General features: G+C 37.6%; 1 protein-coding gene across 4 annotated transcripts in view; it reads right to left on the minus strand.

The window, feature by feature from the left end:
• Positions 1 to 19,987, minus strand: part of VPS54 (VPS54 subunit of GARP complex) — a 102,837-nt gene extending 82,850 nt beyond the window's left edge. For all 4 annotated transcript variants that reach the window (XR_011569298.1, XM_070798872.1, XM_070798870.1 and 1 more), the window contains exon 1: positions 19,848 to 19,987. The gene's annotated coding sequence lies outside the window, so the exon portion shown is untranslated. The remainder of the gene's footprint in view (positions 1 to 19,847) is intronic.
• Positions 19,988 to 22,277: the final 2,290 nt, after the last annotated feature.

A 22,277-nucleotide genomic window follows, 5' to 3' on the forward strand; every position in this document is an offset into this window, starting at 1 on the left:
AAAATGGCAAAATGTTAAAAATGGTTTATCTAAGTCAAATACATATGATTATAACGTTCTATTCTTTCACTTTTCTGTATGTTTTTTAGTTTTCACAATAAAAAGTTGGGGGAAAGAAACTTCATATTTTTCAAACATTAAATAAATAATGTGAAATATAAGTATCAGAGAGAAGGAAAAACATTAAATTTGTAATTGCTAATCTGCCCTGAAGATGGCATTATTGTACAACTTCAAATATGGAAGAAAAATCAATAAATTCCAATCAGGTTTTAATGTTGTAGAAGAGTAATACCATATATAGAACCTGGAATTCCTTAAAAGCTGAATGAGAAGGAAGCTGAGACAGAGAAACATTTACTAGATGCATTACCCAGGTACCATGTAAAAATCTCCTTTGCTTCTATATTAAAGTAATAGCTGCTTATAGAGAACATTGATATTACAAAATCACTCACAGCCAACTCTGAACTATCTATGGAACTGCCTATTACAGGTAAAGTAATAGCCAGACTTTTTTTTCCCCTCTACCATTTCAATGTATACAAAACATTTCACCAGAGTGGTTAACACAGATATACTAACTAATCATTTTACTTCCCTTCTATTTTTCAAGTGATTACTCTACTTTATAATATACCCTACTTTATAAAATCTAAACGTGCTTGCCCTCTATTGACCTTCTATCATACTGTGGTCCTCTAATTGGTCTCTCTGCTTCCAGTTTAAACCATTCTGCACATTGCTTCAGGATTAACCTTCTAGAATGTTTTCATTCTGTCATACTTCAGATCAAAAACCTTTAAAATTATTTATTATTTTCCAAACAAATGCCAAGCTCTACAAGTTGGTACTCAAGGAATTCCACAATCTGATGCTTACCTTCCTTTCTACCCTTATTTCCTATTACCCATGGATAATCTCTGTTCTAGATAGGGTGGTCTCAGTGTCACTTTAATCCATCAGGCTATCAAGGCTTCCTTGTCTTTGTTAAGGCTGTGCCTTCCTGGACTATTCATACCATCTTTCTACCTATTCATTGCCTCTTCTCCCTTCAAAGTTCATTTCAAATTTCATTTCTAGATTATATATATTAAGAAAAATATACACACATTCTAAAATATGAACAAAAATAATCTCAACACTATTTTTAAAAGTGAAAAAGTTGAAACAACCAAACTCCTAAATAAGAAGAAACTGGTTATTTAATAAGCTACAGTACAACCAATGGATTACACTATCATTAAAAATAGGGTTGCAAACTTTACATCCATTGGGATGGTTACTATCCAAGAAAAACAAAACCAACCAATCAAACAACAACAAAAAGTGTTGGCAAGGATGTGGAGGTACTAGAAGCCTTATGTACTGTTGGTAGGAAGAAAAATGGTGCAGCCATTTCAGAAAACAGCAAGGCATTTCCTTCAACAGTAAAAATAGAACTACCATATGATACAGCAATTCCAATTCTATGTATATCCCCAGAAGAACAGAAAGCAGCATCTTGAGGAGTTATTTGTATACTCATGTAACAGCAACATTATTCATAATAGCCAAGAGGTGGAAGTAACCCAAGTGTTCACTGACAGATGAATGGATAAGCAAATGTGGTATATATACATAATAGAGTATTATTCAGTTCAGTTGCTCAGTTGTGTCTGACTCTTTGTGACCCCATGGACTGCAGCACGCCAGGCCTCCCTGTCCATCACCAACACCCGGATTTCACTCAAACTCTTGTTCATCAAGTCAGTTCATCAAGTATTATTATACTATAATTATATTATGCTATTTACATTATAATTATATAAGCATATATACTTAATATATAAGTATATAAACACTAGTATATACTATATATAGTATATTATATATACTATTATTATACTTTATTATAATTGTATTATATTATACTATATTATTACTATTCAGCCTTAAAAAAGAAAAATTCTGACGTTTGCTATAGCATGGATGAACCTTGACAATACTATGCGAAGTGAAATAAGCCAATCACAAAAAGATAAACGCTGTATGATTCCACTTACACAAAGTATATAAACAGTGAAATTCACTGAGACAGAAAGAATGTGGTTGTCAAGGGCCAGGGGTGGGAAAATAAGGAGTTGTTTAATATGTTATAATGTTTCAGTTATGCAAGATGAAAAAGTTCTGGAGATAGGCTCCACAACAACGTGAAATATACTTAACACTACTGAACTGCACACCTAAAAATTATTAAGATGGTAAATGTTATGTTACATATATTTTTACAATTTAAAAAAATGTCTAATAGAATTGCAAAATACTGAATGACATAAAAATGTTTGACATATACTGTTAAGTGGAAATAGGTCTTAAAGTAGTATGTCAGTATGATCCCAATTTTCTAATTTAAAATAAGCATATGTATTTCCAAAAAAAATGCACAGACATATACCACAATTTTAATAATGGTTACCTCCAAAGACAAAGTTACAAGACATTTTTATTCATTTGTGCTTTTTTGGAATTTTCCAAATGTTTTCCTATGAAAACTTATTACTCCATATATATATTAGTCAGGGTCTCCAGAGAAACAGACTCAGTAGCATATTTACAAGATAGTTAGTTATTCAAGGAATTGGCTCACCAACCTGATATGGAGGCCAAGAGAAGTCCCACCATCTGATTTCTGCAAACTAGAGAACCATGAAAGCCAAAGGTATAATTCAGTCTGAGGTCGAAGGCCTGAAATCCAGGAGGCCACTGGCATTAAGACCCAAGTCCAAAGGCTGTGAACCAAGAGCTCAGACGTGTGAGGGCCAGAGAAGATAAATGCCCCAGCTCAAGAGGAGAGAACAAATCACCCTCCTTTTCCTTTCTGTTTTATTCAGGCCTTCAAAGGATTAAATGATGATGATGCCCGCCCACACTGGCAAAGGCAGGTATCTTTACTCAGTCCACTGAATCAAGTGCTAATTTCTTCCAAAACACCCTCAAAGTCACACTTAGAAATAATGTTTTACCATCAATATGGGTATCCTTTAGCTCAGTCAAATTGACAGATAAAATTAACTATGACGCTTCATTAATCAGGAACAATGCTATTATTAAGCAGCAAAAGTTCAGGTTCAGCCTTATACCTACCTCCACTATAAATCTTTTCTAATGGCTATTAACCCTCAGAGGGCTTCCCTGGTGATTCAGTGGTAAAGAATCTGTCTGCCAGTGCAAGAGAAGCAAGTTCAATCCCTTGGTCAGGAAGATACCTTGGAGAAGGAAATGGCAACTCACTCCAGTATTCTTGCCTGGAAAACCTCATGGACAGAGAAACCAGGTGGGCTATACAGTCCATGAGGTCACAAAAAGAGTTGGACATGATTAGTAACTAAACAACAATAACCCTGAGAAAACTAGCCTTCCTTTGATCTAGGATACTTATGATCTATATCAGCAATTTACAAACTTTTTTGATCCTACAGCCCATCAGTTTAAAAAACTTTTTAAAAATCATCATTTATAAATTATATAGGGTACAACATGCATTATATTAATGCATGCAATATAAAATTATGCTAAATGGAAATTTTTTAAAGAAGGAAAACATTTAAAATAATTAATTGCTGGCAAAAAGGTACCTTTTTACTCTATTTTTAATAGATAGTACTGTGATTTCTATTGGTCACGTATTATGTGAGAGTTGGATGGAATGTGATGGATGTGATGTGATGTGATGGATGTGAAGAAAGCTGAGCACCAAAGAATTGATGCTTTTGAACTGTGGTGTTGGAGAAGACTCTTGAGAGTCCCTTGGACTGCAAGGAGATCCAACCAGTCCATCCTAAAGGAGATCAGTCCTGGGTGTTCATTGGAAGGACTGATGCTGAAGCTGAAACTCCAATATTTTGGCCACCTCATGTGAAGAGTTGACTCATTGGAAAAGACTCTGATGCTGAGAGGACTTGGGGGCAGGAGGAGAAGGGGATGACAGAAGATGAGATGGCTGGATGGCATTACCGACTCGATGCACATGAGTTTGAGTGAACTCTGGGAGTTGGTGACAGACAGGGAGGCCTGGCAGGCTGCGATTCAAGGGGTCGCAAAGAGTTGAACACGACTGAATGACTGAACTGAACTGAACTGAATGTGATTTCATTATGATTCATTATTATTAAAAATCTTGATTTAAACTTCATGAAATGATAATTCAAAGGTTTGGCTCTGAGTTCAATTTATTTTTATACCTGATTTTAATGCTTGTTATTGGGGTAGGGGGAAGTATCTCACATATGAATGTAGAACCAAATGGAAGAAATCACTGATCACACTGCCTAAACTCTCTATTTTGAGATTTTTAAAACAAGGAAGAAAACTCCACTCTGGGCTTTTAAAGAGATCATCATTTAACAAAATAGCACAGTGATGGAATATTTCCAAACATCCATTTTTTAAAACAGATTTACAATAGCTTGAGTGTTTCTAAAAAATCAACTACTCTATTTTTTCACTATACTTTACATATAAAATTTTATATATAAAACTTTTTTATTTAAAAACAAACAAAAATACCCTGTGGGGACAGATTTAATATGTCTGTCTGTCTGTGTCTGTGTATTTCATTCTGTCTGGTTACATATTATTGTCAAGTCACATGCCATTTCTGAAAAAAAAAAAAATTAGCAAGTTTGGAATGCTTTTTCTTCTTGGTTAATAAAAACATACATAACATATTCTTGAGTTTAACACATTCTTGACAGCTCTTTTGTACTTTTAATATATGGCTATGGAAAAGCTTGTATTAAGAGTAGGAAAATCCAACTCTGTGCTTTGTTATTTACTGTGGTTCCATTATTAGTATTTATCCAAGATGTGACTATAGGAGTTATTGACCATTTTGTAAGAGTTGGTTTATTTAAAACTAGATAACATAATTTGTAAACCTAATTAACTACTCATAAAAGGCTATTACATCACAAGGATAAACTAAGTGAAGGATACTACTGTTAATCCCTTGAGCTTACTCACTTATCTATATAATGTGACTATCTGATAAATAAACATGTGGACTGATTGAAGATGTTGGTATCAAACTTCATAACAAATATTAGTAAAAGTCCACTTCTTTCTTCTTTAGATAAAAAATAAATATTCCTTAAGCTGCATGCAATTCGACAATGGAGTTTAGACTTAATCCACAAGACTGTGGTGAGCCATTATAGACTTAAGACACTGGTGTTGAATTGATGATACATCATTCCAAAAGAGTATTAGTAAGGAGGGCCAAGTACAGTATCTAAGGGGATTCCAACAACATTTCTGAAGAAAGAAAGATATAAAGAAAAGCTTGTGATAAAGAAGAGAAGGAATATCAAAGAAGGTAGAAGGAAAAAGGGAAGAAAAATCAGCTCAGAATTCACAAATAAAATATTAATACTAAGGGAAAAAACCTCCTTTACATTTGGCAATTAGGAAGTAACCACATCACATTGGGAAGCAATGTCAAGTCCAATATCGGGGGTGGAAGCAGAATGCAGAGGTTGGAGTGAAATAGGTGAGGAAATTAACACACAAAGGTTATTGTTTCAAGAGACTCAATTATAAGATTACAAAACAGAATACATAGTACAATCTCATTTTGATACAAAACCGTATATATAATGTATGAAAAGGTATATGACAAAATGTTAATGATGGTAAACAGCAGGTTTTTCCTGATCATCGTATTTAAGTACTTCCTCCTCTTACCTTATCCCCCATCCAACACACATATCCTGGTTACTCTCTACTACTAGCCTTATGGTTTGTGATCTTTATAGTACTTTCTCAAATTATAACTGATTATTTACCTGCTTATTTCCTGTCTTTCTCACTGCATCATAAAATTATACTTGTTTCATTCATCTTTCTATACCACACCTATCATAGATGAATGTTCAATGAATGAATGAACAAATGAATATCATGGAAAAAGAGGTAAGCACAAACAAGCCACTAATAATGTTTCTTATAAGTTCATGTTCAAAACAATCTAAAAATCTAAGTCAAAAATATGTTACCTTGTTTGTATAACATTACCTGACATCCTAAAATTTGATTCTAGATTTTTATCTTTCCTGTAACACAGTATAATATATTGGTTAAGAAAACTGACCATAAAGTGAGTTAGACCTCTGTCATTTATTAGTAGTGTGACCTTTGACAACTTTCTTACGCTGCTCTCAGTTTCCTCATTTGTAAAATGTGACAGCAACAGTGTCTTCCTCATAGCAATGTTTTAACATTTAAATGAAATATAATTTATATAATCTTTGTAAATCTTGGCACGTAGTAGACATTCAACAAATAATTGCACTACTACTATTTATCATCATAAACATCTTAAGCCTTAACATTTGGACTGTGCCATGCTAAGTCGCTTCAGTCTGTCCAACTCTGTGTGATGCCATAGACAGCAGCCCACCAGGCTCCCCCGTCCCTAGGATTCTTCAGGCAAGAACACTGGAGTGGGTTGCCAGTTCCTTCTCCAATGCATGGAAGTGAAAAGTGAAACTGAAGTCGCTCAGTCATGTCCGACTCTTCGAGACCCCATGGACTGCAGCCTTCCAGGCTCCTCCGTCCATGGGGTTTGCCAGGCAAGAGTACTGGAGTGGGGTGCCATCGCCTTCTCCGTTGCCATACAAAGTTTTAAAATTAAAGTTTAGGATTCCAAACCTCCTCCATTGCTTCAGTGCCTCTAGTTTGAGGTGGAGGAAGCAAACCAATATGGGCAGATAGAATTTACTATCAGAAAAGTGGTCAAAGCAACGGTGGTCCTCAAAGCCATGCCAGTCAAAGGAAAGAAAAAAAAGAGTAGTGGAAAATAAAGATGAAACTTTAGCAATTTTTGATAAAATAAAAGCAAAACTGTTTGTGAGAAAGAAGAGGGATGATGAGGCACAGAAGCTAGAAAAACTATTTTTGGAAGACATTTAATAATGGTCAAAATTCAATCCATTGAAGTGGAGTGGATGAGATAGTTGGACTAGACTTTAAAAGATCATCTGTCTCAACTGTTTATCAATATATGAATTCTTTCTACTCGGGTTCTCTCTGCCTCCATTTGAAAACCGTCAGTAATGGAGAAGTGACTGCTTCAAAAGCAGATTACTACTACAAAGCAACTATAATTGTTTTAGGAAAAAAATATCTCTTGTAGTAAACAGAATCCCGCTTCCCTGAATTTTGCATCACCGTTCCTAGTTCAATCACATTACAGGAATAATAAATAATTCTAGTCACAGGAAAGTAACATTACAAAGGAAGAAAGTGCCGGAAAAGAGGGCTAATGAGAGCTCAGAGCAAGGAGCGGGGCAAATACACGTAAGAGGTGAGGGAGAAAGTGTCAGAAAAATCATCCTACAGAAGCCAAGGGAGAAGGGTCCAGAAGGAAAGTATGAACAGTAGTGTGAACATGCTGCAGAGAGAGAGGTCAAGGAGGTTTTTAACTTCAGAAAGGACGATGGATTAGAACAGTTTTAGGACAAAGTTTGGGGCAGAAGCCATACCACAAGAGGTTAAGTAAATAATGAAGTAACAAAGGCAACAATATCAACATGTTTTTGGTGACGAAAGAAAAGCAATTAAGAGTTGAGCAAGAATTTTTTAGGCCATGGGAGACGAGCACATCTACAGGCAAACAGCAAGAAATCAACTGGAGGTGAGATTAAAAGAAATAAGAAAAAGTGGTGGAAAAAGGAGACGAGAGAGAAGGAAGAATTAGATTCTTAGGGGGATGGGATGGAATGGATGGAGAAGAGGAAGCAGAAAAGATACTGAATAGTTATACCCAGAGACTATGAGGTACCTTGGGCTACGCCCTACTTTGAGAAAAATAGGACTTTGTCAGGCAACAGTAAAAAAATGAGCAAGCTGATCCAGAAGAGTTGCCTTCCACACTACTCTTCTGCCTAATGCCCTTACTGATGATGTGCAGGGAGATCAGCTGGGACTTGGATGAACCTGGACTGCCTCACTCCCACCACTAGTTCTGAAAATTATCTGAAGTCCTAAGGTCAAAAGGGCAATGAAAATATGTTATCCATGAAATAAGGAAGGATGGCAGGGGAGAGGGAAGCAACAGAAAAACAATAATAACAATAATAATTACTAAACACTATATGGTCCATAATTGCTTACTTTCATTTATATGATTTTGCCAGTTCTGCTAACAACCTTGCAAGAAAAACACTTCTGAATGAATCCATAAATGAATGAATCAGTGATCCCTATTCTGTGATAGAGAAACAGGTTCAAGAGTAACTTGGCTTCACACCATTTAGCTAGTTAGTTGTGAAGATGTGATTTGCACTCAGATCTTCTGATTCTAAATTCTATATCTCTGTCCCCAAAGCACCAATTATTAAGTCCATCTTATATTAAAAATAAATGGCAACAATAATTAATATCTTTGATAATTTTTAAGGACTATTTTTAGGGCAGTTTTAGCTTCAAATAATTTTATAAAACTGAAATGGGTAGAAAATTATTACTTAAGGAAAAAGACACTATACATTTTCATTAGTATAATTTACCATTTTTCTAAGCAAAAGGGTAATTTCTGAGCTGCAATGAGGGATAAATATGTTACAATGGGTCACCAACATGAGAAGACAAGTACTTATTTATATGACAGCATTAATTGGTTAGTATTTTTTGAAAGCTCAAATCTTTATGTTTAATAGTTAGCTTCATTATTGAGATCACTGTAAGCAATAATATACATGATATATAATATTTTATAACTTAGCTACTTTAAAAATTATAATTAAACTAGACTCTGTCAGATGATAAATCTTACACAGTGGAGAAGTATATTATTTTCATTTTAGCTGAAGGAAAGAAGCTTAACTATACCATTAACCAGAAATTAGCTCTTAAAATTCCAAAAGTGTTGTTACAAGTGTTTCTTAGAATATCACATATTTGAGATATTTTAAATTTACTATGATTAAAAAATAATCTCTAATAATTTTTATCAAATCTATCTTTGGTTGGACATTAGAGTGTTTTTTTTTTTCCCTGCACATATCAGTATTTCTTTTTTTTTTTTTTTTTTTTTCTTCCAATTTTATTTTATTTTTAAACTTTACATAATTGTATTAGTTTTGCCAAATATCAAAATGAATCCTCCACAGGTATACATGCGCTCCCCATCCCGAACCCTCCTCCCTCCTCCCTCCCCATACCATCCCTCTGGGCCGTCCCAGTGCACCAGCCCCAAGCATCCAGCATCATGCATCGAACCTGGACTGGCAACTCGTTTCCTACATGATATTTTATATGTTTCATTGCCATTCTCCCAAATCTTCCCACCCTCTCCCTCTCCCACAGAGTCCATAAGACTGTTCTATACATCAGTGTCTCTTTAGCTGTCTCGTACACCAGGTTATTGTTACCATCTTTCTAAATTCCATATATATGCGTTAGTATACTGTATTTATGTTTTTCCTTCTGGCTTACTTCACTCTGTACAATAGGCTCCAGTTTCATCCACCTCATTAGAACTGATGTATTTCTAAATTGAGGGAAATCAAGTTGAAACTAAAGAAACACAGAAAATAAGAACAGAGTTGTGCTAATCTAATTTGCTTTTTCCTTACACTCCCATTTGACATTTATGAGACCCTGTGCCTTGCAGGAAATTCTAAATATATGTGTTTCCTTAAGTTCCTTATTTACTTTTGATTTAGTGACAAAAAGGAACAATAAAAGAGAATCTTGTCTGGAAGGATAAGATATAAATATTTACAATATTAAATTTACATATTCTTAAATGGCTATAAAATAAAGTAATATTTAATGTGTGACATTCTTATTAGGAATAAAATCACAAATATCCTCAAAATACAATATAAATACATTTTAAAAATCTAGATGTTATTAAAAATAAAAACAATGTCTTTTTCCCCCAGCATCTATCATACAATATGCTAAAAAAACATACTATAGCAGCCACTGAAATTAAGGTTCATAAGCCTGGAACTGAATGATATAACTGTACTGTGAAAAATCTGTCTCTAATATATAAAAAGTTGAATGTAAACAAAATATAACTTGGATGCTTTATTTTACTCCTTTAGGGCATTGATATTACTGTATTACTAGTGAAATTTTGTCAGAGTGAATCAGATAAGAACATAGTATTCTATTCTTGGTGTCTTGGCCAAAGAGTAACAAATCCTAAAATCACTCATTCAAAGTTACTGGAGAATACAAATGTCTAAAATATGTAAATCAGTAGACACTTATTAACATGTCTACAAAAATAGTAAAATTAAAATAAACTCTATATAATCTACCCTACCTTGAAAGTAGTTGCTAAAAGGAAATTACTATTAATGTATTCTCAAGACAGAGAAGGCAATGGCACCCCACTCCAGTATTCTTGCCTGGAAAATCCCATGGATGGAGGAGCCTGGTGGGCTGCAGCCCATGGGGTCGCTAAGAGTCGGACACGACTGAGCGGCTTCACTTTCACTTTTTCACTTTCATGCATTGGAGAAGGAAATGGCAACCCACTCATTTGTTCTTGCCTGGAGAATCCCAGGAGCAGGAGAGCCTGGTGGGCTGACATCTATGGGGTCGCACAGAGTCGGACACGACTGAAGCGACTTAGCAGCAGCAGCGGCAGCAGTATTCTCAAGAAGGACAAAAATGACACTAGCATTTATCCACTCTTTAGGTTACCCTGCCTTGCTTTTATCTAGAGTAAAAATAATCTAGTGTTAAGTCTATCTTTATTAATAAACTATATATTTTATCTAGGTCCTTGAAGGGAAGGGTCTTCAAGTAATCTAAACAAGTATGTACTCTATAAAAAATAATAAAGATTATGCTGTTAAAAATTTTTTTAGAGAGAAAAATAAAGCAAAATAGCTAGAAACTCATCTGCAGTGAGTCAGTAAGTGATTTAAGAATGAAAATATTTAAATGTTAGTTTGAGGTATAAAGTAAGTAACTGTAACTATGGAGTTCATTAGTACTATAACCCCAAACCAACAATGAAATAGCATTTTAATGAATTACTGCTTGGTATTACCTCTATACCTTTCCCCACTGTTTGGGTCTCTTAGCCCAGTTCTGCCTTACAAGCTTCTCTGCTTAGCTTGGATCTCATGGTCAATAACTTCAACAGTCTCCCTTGCATGTTTAATTTTCTCCTTGCTCATCCATCTTCAATACAATCTGTCTTTGCTTTTGTTCCTGGCTGCAGAACACAGCCAGAGAAAATTTATGTAAAACATGCAGATTATACATTTATGAGTTCCAATCTCAAATGAGGTTCTGCTCAGCAGTCCTTTCACTTATTTATCCTCAAGCACTTTGCTTTCCCAGTCCCCACAGTGTTTATAACAAACTTCATTACTTTAATGTTCCCTAGCTTACCTCCAATCTCATGCTCAAAAAGTAACTATCTACCACATATCAATAAAATTAAGTCCTCAGATATGACTTCTTCCATTCATACCCTGCTGCTAAGTAGCTTCAGTTGTGTCCAACTCTGTGCGACCCCACAGACGGCAGCCCACCAGGCTCCCCCATCCCTGGGATTCTCCAGGCAAGAACACTGGAGTGGGTTGCCATTTCCTTCTCCAATGCATGAAAGTGAAAAGTGAAAGTGATGTTGCTCAGTTGTGTCGGACTCTTAGCGACCCCATGGACTTCAGCCTGGCAGGCTCCTCTGCCCATGGGATTTTCCAGGCTAGAGTACTGGAGTGGAGTGCCATTGCCTTCTCTATTCATACCCTAACATACCTAATTCTCACCTATACACAACTCCTAAACTTTCTGAGTACAGTAAAAGATGTCTACTCTTTTCCAGAGCCAATCCCCAAACTGCTGTTCTTGATCTCATCTTTCTCCACTCCAAGACCTTGATCTATGAATTATTTCCTGACTCTCCTATTGTCAATTTCATCAATTCATCAAAAAAAAAAAAAAAAAAAAGTCAAGTACTAAAGTTCTTTCCTTCAGCTCTATCTATTCAAGCTAATTCGTCTTCTCTCTCTTCCCTGGCAAACCTCTATTCTCTTTCTTGTCTACCTCCTTAGCAATCCATCTTTCATCTTCACTACTTACTTGGCTCTGGAAAAGGTGAGAAATGACTTGATTTCTAAATTCAGTTGCTTATATTCAGCATTCCTGCTCTCACTGCTCTCAAAAGTCAGCGAAGATAATAAATGTAGACAGAATGAAAGAATTAGAAATATCACTATTTGTAATGCTCCAATGCAATGGCTGATCCAAGCAAAGGTCATTAATGGGGATGCTAAAACCATAAGTTTAAAAGATTGTTAGGAACATGATATTTACATGGCCACAAAGTATCACAAAGTCAATCATGTATTAAACAGTAGAGATCTGTCAGTTCTTACCAAATGATCAAGCTGGAGTCACCAACAGAGGACAGCCTGGTATTAGGTGTCTCCTAATGTGATAAAGTGATAGGTATATATATATATCACCTGTTTTGGATTCTCATCAGAAATATTCTATCAGAATCGAATCATTAAAAAAAAAGACTAATTCAGAATATGGAGGACAAACACCTCTACTCTTCAAACGCTAAACCCAAGAAGAAAGGGAGACAATGAGACTAGTCCAGACTGAGAAAGACTGAAGAGACACAGAAGCCAAATGCAACGTATGACTCTTGACCGAATCTTGCACTAAAGGGAGAAAAAAATCTATAAAGAATTTTGGAACGAATAGGAGAATTTAAGTATGGACCATATGTTGAATAATGTTATTGAGCAATTGTTGATATTACTAGGTATCATGATGGTATTGTGGTTATATAAGAGAATGTCCCTGTACTGGGAGATACATGCTTAAGTATTAAGAATGAAGCATTGTAATATCCATATCCTGTTACCAGGTTTGGCAAAAGGTGTGTGTGTTCATTCTACTATTCTTTTGACTTTTTTGTGAGTTTAAAACTTTTCAGTAATAATAATATGAATCAATGGACCAATGAAGGCTTACTAAGAACTGAAGACAAGCAGAAACGAGTCAGATAGATGAAGGGGGAAAAGAGTGTGATAAGGAGAACCCTTCAGGAATACGGAATAGTAAGTACAAGAGTTTGGAGGGAAGAGAGAGCCTACTGTCAGAAATCACAAGTAATTCAATCTGTTTATTTAAGGGGAACAGGGAGTTGTGGAGAGTCACTAGACTCGAGAGATAAATTGGGAAAAGAACTTAAATGAATTTATAAATTTGCTAAAGCAATAAGGAATATGGATTTCATCATGAGGATAAAAGAAAATCACAGAAATAAATTAACTGAGGAACGATATAATCAAATTTTTCCTTAAGAAAGATCACTGATTGTAACACTGAAAATGGACTGGAGAGGACTAAGACTAGAAGAGATGAAATAGGAAAGTTGTAATAATGTAGGTGAGAGATGACAACAGCCTCAACTCAGATAACAGTAGAGAAGATGGAGAAAACTAGACAGATTTCATATTTTCTCTAACTGCTTGTCAGTAGTCCATACCCAAATTTGTAACTGCTTACTGGGCGTATCTTTACCTGCAACTCTCAGAGACACCTAAAATTTAAGACATCTAAAACTTAAATTCACTATCTTCATCCACCCTTCTCTACCTTCCTTCTCTATCTAGCTTACCAAGCTAATGACAAATAGGGCCAACTTAACTCTTTGACCTCTCTACAATCTTCAATTTCCACACCAATTCTACTCTTAATCAGAAATCCAGCCCTTGCTCTCCATTCCAACTGACACTGCTATAGCTTAGGATTTTATTTAGCCAAACTGAAAAAGAAAACAAAACAAACCAGGTCACAAACTTTCTTGATAACTATTATGATTTCAAAATTATTCACTCCATAGGAAAAAAAACATTATAAAACATGACATATTACCACAATATTCATACACAAACACCCAATCTCTGAACTTAGTTTTAATCAAAAAGCTAACTAATTGAATATAAATTATTCAAATCAGTAGCATTTATGACATGAAAATTTGCCCCCACTCTGTACAATCTGATTTTTTTTTGTTTTTTGTTTTTGGCCATACCAGCTGTGGCTTGCAGGATCTCAGTTCCCCAATAACTGAACCTGGGTCACAGCAATGAAAGCCTGGAATTCTAACCACTAGACCACCAGGGAACCCCCTACAATTTTTTAAGTTCACCATGAAGTGAAAGTGAGAGGGAAGTCGCTCAGTCATGTCCGACTCTTTGCAACCCCATGGACTACAGCCTGCCAGGCTCCTCCATCCATGGGATTTTCCAGGCAAGAATACTGAAGTGGGTTCCGATTAAAGTTCACCATACTTTTTAAAAAATCCTACCAATACCACAACATGACTTATTTTGAATACTATCTCCAACCATTCTACCCTCATGCTGTCCAAAAAAATCTCACTGGATAGCTGGAACTCTGTTTTATCTGCAGTTTTACTTTTGTATGATTGTGAAGGAAAACTGACCAGTTTAACAAAATTCTAAGATTACATTTCTCCCCATTCATTTCAAGTATTTCAGTTAATCCAACTCTAAATGCACAACAATGAACTACCAAACATACAGAAAAATCAAAACATTTCTTTATTGTATAAAAAAAGATGCTGAAAAATAATAAAGAAACAAATCTAGAAATAAATGAGATTTTACAAATAGTGGATAGGTTTAAAACCCCTATGTCTTCAATTGAATCCTCACATGTGAAGAGCAATTACCAGTGGTAGAAAAATTCTTCTAGAAAAAAGGAAGGCATGAATAATAAATGAAGGCAGAAGGGATTATTCCTAATAAGGGAAATGATCCAGGATAACTATAGTTTACTCTTGGTAAGGTCAAAACTCTTTGTATAAGGCACTTCTGAAGTTTTTAATTCTTAAATTATACATTTTTTATGGCTTTTCAAACAGCATATTTTGAAAACAAGGTAATCTTTCCTTGATAACTCAATTTCACCATTTTAATAATCTGTTTTATATTATGTTGTAATGGTGATGCCCTCAGGTGCTACTGAAGGAAGTCAGTCTGCCCCTAGGTCAAAGAGCTTCAAATTATGGTGACAATACTAGCTCCAATATTTTGGCCACCTGATGTGAAGAACTGACTCTTTGGAAAAGCCCCTGATGCTGGGAGATTGAAAGCAGGAAGAGAAGGGGATGACAGAGGATGAGATGGTTGAATGGCATCACCAAATCGATGGACCTGAGTCTGAGCAAACTCAGGGAGCTGGTGATTGATGGGGAAGCCTGGCGAGCTGCAGTCCATGGGCCTGCCAAGAGTCAGACATGACTGAGTGACTGAACTGAACTGACTAGTTCTTTCACTAGTTTGTTATCAATATATTTTTAGAACTCTCTTCTCCCTAGAGAGGTTTTCAGCAGTTATTTCTCTGCCTTGCTTTCTGTATTCTTGCTTCAGCACCATCTATATCCCTTTCTAATTTGAATCCTCTGAAACAAGTAACTCTTTTTTTTTTATTAATTGAAGCATAATTAACATGCAACATTATACTAGTTTCAGGTACAGTAACTAACTCATATAGTATTTTATAGCTGACATAGCATCTTAACATATTACCTCATTTAATTCTCACAATAACTTTAAAATACCAAAATTACTGCTATTCCTACCTTATAGATGAGAAAACTGAGGCTCAGAAAGATTGGGTAATTTATCTAATAAAGTCATAAGGCTGGTAAATAACAAAAGTGATTCCAACTTTTCAATCTCCTTTCATCACCAAATTAAACTTGCTACAAAGAAATTAAATAAGAGTCAAAAGTGAGGCCTAGGACTTCCCTGGTGGTATTGTGGTAAAGTGGGCTTCCCCAGTGGCTCAGATGTTAAAGAACCTGCCTACAATGCAGGAGATCCAGGTTCGAGCCCTAAGTCAGGAAGAACCCTGGAGAAGGGAACGGCTATCCACTCTAGTATTCTCGCCAGAAGAATCCCATGGACACAGAAGCCTAGCAGGCTACAGTCCATGGGGTGGCAAAGAGTCAGACAGGACTGAATGACTAACACTTTCACTCTTTACTCTCACTGTGGTAAAGAAACTGCCTGTCAATGCAGGGGCCACCAGTTCGATCCCTGGTCCGGGAGGATCTCACATGCCTTTGGGGCAACTAAGCCCATGCTCCACAACTACTGAGCCCATATTCTGCAACTACTGAAGCCTGTTCACATAGAGCCTAAGCTCCACAATAAGAGAAGCCACTGCAGTGAAAAGCCTGCGAACTACAATGAAGAGTAGAACTGCTCACTGCAACTAGAGAAAGCCTGCATGCAGCAATCAAGACTAGCACAACCAAAAAGAAATAATTTTTTCAAAAAGCGGGGCCAATAAGAAAAAAAGGTGAGATTCATGAGTAAGCTTTGAATTTTTCTATATCATAATATACATTATTAATTAATTAAAACACAGCTTACTTCTCTTCCTTGGCAGTTGAAGCTACCAGAAAAAAAAATAATCTAGGTAAAGAAAACACTATTTATCTATTTTAAATTCAAAAACCTATGTACCAGTAATGAACAATTCAAAACATAATAGCTCAAATCTGCAATAAAATAAGGCTGCCATTTTCAGAAAGAAAATCAATTCTTTTACTTCAGATTTGAAGACAACTAAGCAGACTAAAAAAGTATCTGCATTATGTCACAGATTCTTCCCTCACTGCCTCCTCTTGCAAAGAGAGAGAATTGCCAGAGGACCTAAAGTTTAACCTTACCCACCAAACAGAGCCCAGTGAGAATATTTTCCCATCTGGTGGAAGTCAGGAACATTAGCTCAGGCCCTTACCAGAATCATGCAAACCACAGGATTAGAACATTACTGATATTTAGGGTCAGATAATTCTTTGTTGTGTGTGTCAGGAGGTTGGGGGGAGGCAGGGTGGAATGGGATATGTCTTGCACATTATAAGATATTTAGCAACATCCCTGGCTAGAGGCCAACAGTATCCAACCCTCAGCTGTGAAATGAAAAATGTCTTTGGACATTTCCAAATATCCCTCGGAGGGCAAAACTGCCCCTCTTTGAGTACCACTGATTTAAAAGTTAGGGTCCTAGGTCTTGAAAAAAAGAGGCCTCCAACCAGCCCTGTATAATTTTTTTTTAATTGTGTTTCTAAAATGTGGATTTTTAAAAAATTAAGATGGTAACAGTACAAAAAGATACCTAAATAATATATATGCTATCTTCCTTTAGCTTAAAGCATTTTATAGGATTTTGTAATATGAATCACATGTATCGTCCCCTTCCTCCCTCCATCCCAAAGATGGGGAAATGTCCAGTTCTCTCACTACTCTGCTAGTAAAATGTCAAATACATACATCCATATGTACGTACATACTTATACATAAGATCTTAACAGTTCTAACTCGCAAATCCCCATTTCTTGCTTTACATGGTAACACTGTGGTTCTTAAATCATGTGCCCTAGAGATTCAAGCTTCCACTCCAGATTTCCTCATCTGGTTCCTGCCATCTATTTGTGAAGGAAGTAGAAGTAAGCAGATGACCTTTAAGATCTTTTCAACTCTAATATCCAATGGCAAAAACACTCCTTCAACTTTTACTTACTGACTCCCAGCTGACTAAACCACCTCCTCAGATCACTGAAGTCATTCATGCTAACTTTTCTTTCTCCAGTAGTAATCTATGATGAATACAACCAAACAGGATGTCAACTGTTTAAAATATCACTTTTTAATACCAGTGATCAGTTGATTATTGCCTGACTCAAACTATTTTAAACGTGTAAATTAATTTTAAAAGAAAATTTTTTCAGGGAGTAATACTGTATATATGAGTGAACCATAACAGGCAAATATTGAGATGGAAAGTAGATTAGTGGTTGCCTATGTCCGGGGGTAGGGTGGAGTGGGGAGAATGGGGAGTAACTGCTAATGGGCAGAGGTTTCTTTTTGGGGTGATGAAAATGTTCTAAAATTAGATTATGGTAATGGTTGCACAACTATGTAAATTACCTAAAAATGGACGAATTTAACACTTTAAATAAGTGTACCCTACTCAATAAATATTGTAAAAAGCTTAAAGCAGAAAAAGAATTTTAATCAACTCTTATTGATAGGAAAGGAATGTGATTAAGAACAAATTCTGCAAAGTTTCCCATTTCAAGAGTTGTGTAAGATTTGATTTTAATTCTGACATAAAAACTTAATACCGATCCAGAAATTAACTTTTCCAGAAAATAAATACAAATTTAATCATCTTTTCCTAATAAACTTTGGATAACTTAAACGCAATGAAAAACATTTCAGAAAGCCAAATGTTAGGGTAACAATACCTCTCTGCTGCTGCTGCTAAGTCGTTTCAGTCGTGTCCAACTCTGTGCGACCCCATAGACAGCAGCCCACCAGGCTCCCCTGTCCCTGGGATTCTCCAGGCAAGAACACTGGAGTGGGTTGCCATTTCCTTCTCCAATGCATGAAAGTGAAAAGTCAAAACCTCTCTAAGACCAAAATATATTAATATCATCATCAACAACAGAACAGAGACAGTCTTTACAGTTTTGTTGTAGTTCACTCTTTGTAAAGAAAACCATAGAGATATTTTTAATTTCTTTTAAAAGTGATCCTCAGGTTGTAATGTCTGTCCTGATAACGCAATAATTCTAAAATTAAGAGAGTATCATTTTAAAATAGCCAAATCACAATAAAATCACAAACATCTAATCCCTTAGACCATAACTATCAAGCACCCAAAATTTGCACACATTGATTTTTATCAAAACCTATCATAAGCAATGATGACAACTATGAACAATCAAGTAATACCTATTTCCAGGAAATCAGAATCTGACTGAAATCAAACAAATCCCATCATTCCATCTTAGAAGTCATTAAGGCTCTCAAGCTACTTTTCCAAATAGAACATCAGATAAAGTCAACCTGAATGTCCGTCAAAATCTGCAATTTAAGTTACCACAATAACATTTCTCAGTACACTATCATGACATCACTTGCCTTTTTAAAGCATTTACTATTAAGACTGCCCTGGGGTTTGACAAATCAGACACAGAACCAATTAAAAATAAAACACAAAAACATTCCAACTGAATTCTTCGAAAGTAAAGAGAGCCTAAATAAAGATCAAAATAAATCTAGTTAATGGGGAACTCTTAAAAACAAACTGCAACCCGGGTCAGCCAAAATTCTAAAAATACCATCCCAAACTCAGCACATGGACAGACCAAGTGTTAATCATAATGGGCAGGCAAAAGTTCCCCTGTCAACAACAGGAGAGCAGGTAAGGCCTGCCTTTGTATCAATGCAGAGACGGGAAGATGTATAACTGAAGAAAATTAACTATTGAACAAAATGATTGCGAGCTAAACTGCCAAACTGCAAAACACCGAGTTATTTTCTGGGCTGGCCATCTCCAGGAAGAAAAAATGACTTTTTAAATTTAAATTATTCCAGTAGGATCAAAAAGCAGGTTAAGGGCCCGGCTAGAAAAAGAAAGGGAAAGTTTGGGGGCAGCGTCTAAGGAGGGTGGTGGAAGTTCCACAGCCGAAATCCCAAGAGGGGCGAGAGGGGCGAGAGGGGCGAGAGCGGCGTCGCAGCCGCGGGCTAGGGGCGAAGAGTACAGCTGCCGGCCCGGATCCCGGCGGGAGAGTGAGAAGGAAGAGGAGGAGGTGGTGGCCGGGAGGAATGGAAGCTTCGGCGCTGGTCAGTTGTGACCGAAACTCCGCCGGCTTGGGCCTGGGAGGAGACAGAGGGGGTGGGGTCTCTGTCCTCCCTCCACGGCAAGTCGGGGCGAGGGTGGGCCGCGAAGCGCTGGGGGCCGCGTGGGGCCGGCCCGACACCTACCTGCGGGTCCCGGGCAGCCGCCCTAGAGCGAGGCCTAGTGCATCGCCGCCGCCTCCAAGCCTCCACGTCGCGCCGAGGCTGCTGCTCCGCGGCCGCCGCCGCCCGGAGCCCGGCTGGGCCCGAGCCCGGCTTCCCGCCCCCGCCCCGCGCCGGCTGGCCCGTCGGCCGGGGGAGCACAGGGCCGCCCTCTCGAGCCCAGCTCCGCTCAGGGGTGAGAGGCGGCAGTGGCGGCTCCCTCACGTCTCTCCCGGGTGTCCTGTCAGCCAGCAGTTTCCCCCGAGTCCGCAGCGCCGCCTCCGCCGCTGCTGCCACCGCCTCTCCCACATCCCCGGCCTCCAGAGGAGCCGCCGCCGCCGCCGCGCCGCGACCACTACCCCTAGCGACTCTGCTCCCTGCTCTACTGCTTCTCCTCACCCCGCCCGCCCGCCTCGGTCTGGCTAGGTCCGGGGAGACAGTGCCGGAGGCCGCCGCGAGGCCGCCGCAGCCCCCAGCCCACAATCCACCGCGCGGCTCCACCGGGGCGGGAGGCCGCGGCCCGGGCCGGGGGGAGCGCTTGCAGTCTCGGGAGAGGGCCGGACCTGGAGCGGGCGCCGCCGGCGTTACCCCGGAGCGGGGAATACCCCGCGCGGCCGCTCAGCGCCTCCTCTAATCTCTAATAACTTCCCAGGCAGAGACAGAAACGCACGCTGAACTCGACTTTTCCCTACGACCCCTCCCCCACCCCCAGGTGCTCTCGGCTGCAGCCAGGTGCCGCTTGCCGCCTTCCCGGGTCTGTACGCGACCCCTCAGGGTGGCCCTCGACCAACCGACACCAAACATCCCTCAATCACTCAGCACCTATTAAAGCAGATACTTCCACAACATTCCACCTCTCCTTTCACCCCTTTAAAGTGAAGGCTGTTCAGAGTTTCCCGGTTAAGTGTCCTTTGAAAGGTTTAAGGTCACCCCCTCCCCAACAATCCACTGGACTCTGGAAACAGTGCACTCCCTATGGAGGCCTTCTCCCACCAAATCCCAAGTTTTGCCCAAGTTCCAGGCCTTCCTCTCGCACCTGTCACACTTCTCTAGCCATGGAATCAGTTCTTCCTGCTTTGATTGAAATACTTGAAGAGTGTGTATGTGTGCATGTGTATTATTTAATACCTCCTCACTATGATTCTCAACAGTAATCCAATTTAGCCTGGTTTCGGAGGGCTGGTGATCTTAATCCAGTTAATAGAATCCACAAGAAAGAGAATGTGTTAGGATACTTTTTAAAAGAGAGAAAAGGGCCTTTTGAATGCTTATTTTATCAGCTAGTGTGTTTCATGTGTTTTATCAAATCAAAAGTGAAAATGTAACTCTTACCGTTGGAGATTGAAAAAAAAAGTTTCCAGTTTCACTTCTAAGAAGTCATTTTGAAAACTGCAGACATAACTATTTTACCCACTAAAGAGCTAAAGTTGGGGGAAGGGAAGGACAATAGAGAAGAAACAAAAATAGTTGAGAGGAAATTCTTTATATTGTTCTAAATTCAATTTTCTACAATTTTGTAATAAGGAGAATGAGAACAATAATCTCCAACATGAACTAAATTTAACTATAAAAATAATAAACTCTCCTAAATCCTGGGTAAAACCAGATGACACACGTTACATACATTACACAAGAAAGACTCACCAAATTTCACCAAAGGCCAGAGAGAAAAATAATTCACTTTAAATCTAGAATCAGTTCATAGATTATACTATGAAATGGATGCAACAAGTTCTTATATTTTGAAACCACATCAGGAAACCAACAGTAGTTCAAAAGCTGCCTTATACCCAGTGGTTTGGCGTTTTAAAAAATATTTGCGCTTATACCCGACCTTGCTCGGAAAAAGATTCCAAGTTGCCGTAGTTGGCACTTGGGTTAGAGAATAGCTATGAAGTATCTCTCAGACACTAGCACAAGACAGACAGGTTTGCTTTCCTTATCATCCATTTGTAGATAACAAACCATAGGAAGAAAATACATGTTGAGTATTGCACTGAGTTCTTTCAGGGATCCAGCATGATTTTGTTTTTACTAATTCACAGAACAGTTCATAATCATGAATCTAAATCTAAAACTAAATGCTGATAATCAGGTTTGCCAAAAACATAACAAAAGACTATTAACCGGATAAGGAATTTAATTTAGAAGTAGGTATATTTCCGATTAATATGTTCACCTGTTATCCCTTAAATGATTGGAGTATTAAAAAGAAAAGCCAAATTGAAAACAAATGTGTAGAGATATGTAATTCGTATTAATTTCCAGAAAGCACAGATCACAGAAAATTAAGAATAACTGATAGAAATCATTATTGCCCTCAAATGAAGCAAATATCAAGGCAATATTTAGCTACCTTATTACTAACAGTGTATCTGGCATTATCTTTATTAAACCTGTTGAGAATTATGAATG

The sequence above is a fragment of the Bos indicus genome, chromosome 11 (assembly GCF_029378745.1).
Source record: "Bos indicus isolate NIAB-ARS_2022 breed Sahiwal x Tharparkar chromosome 11, NIAB-ARS_B.indTharparkar_mat_pri_1.0, whole genome shotgun sequence".
NCBI classification, from domain to species: Eukaryota; Metazoa; Chordata; class Mammalia; order Artiodactyla; family Bovidae; genus Bos; species Bos indicus.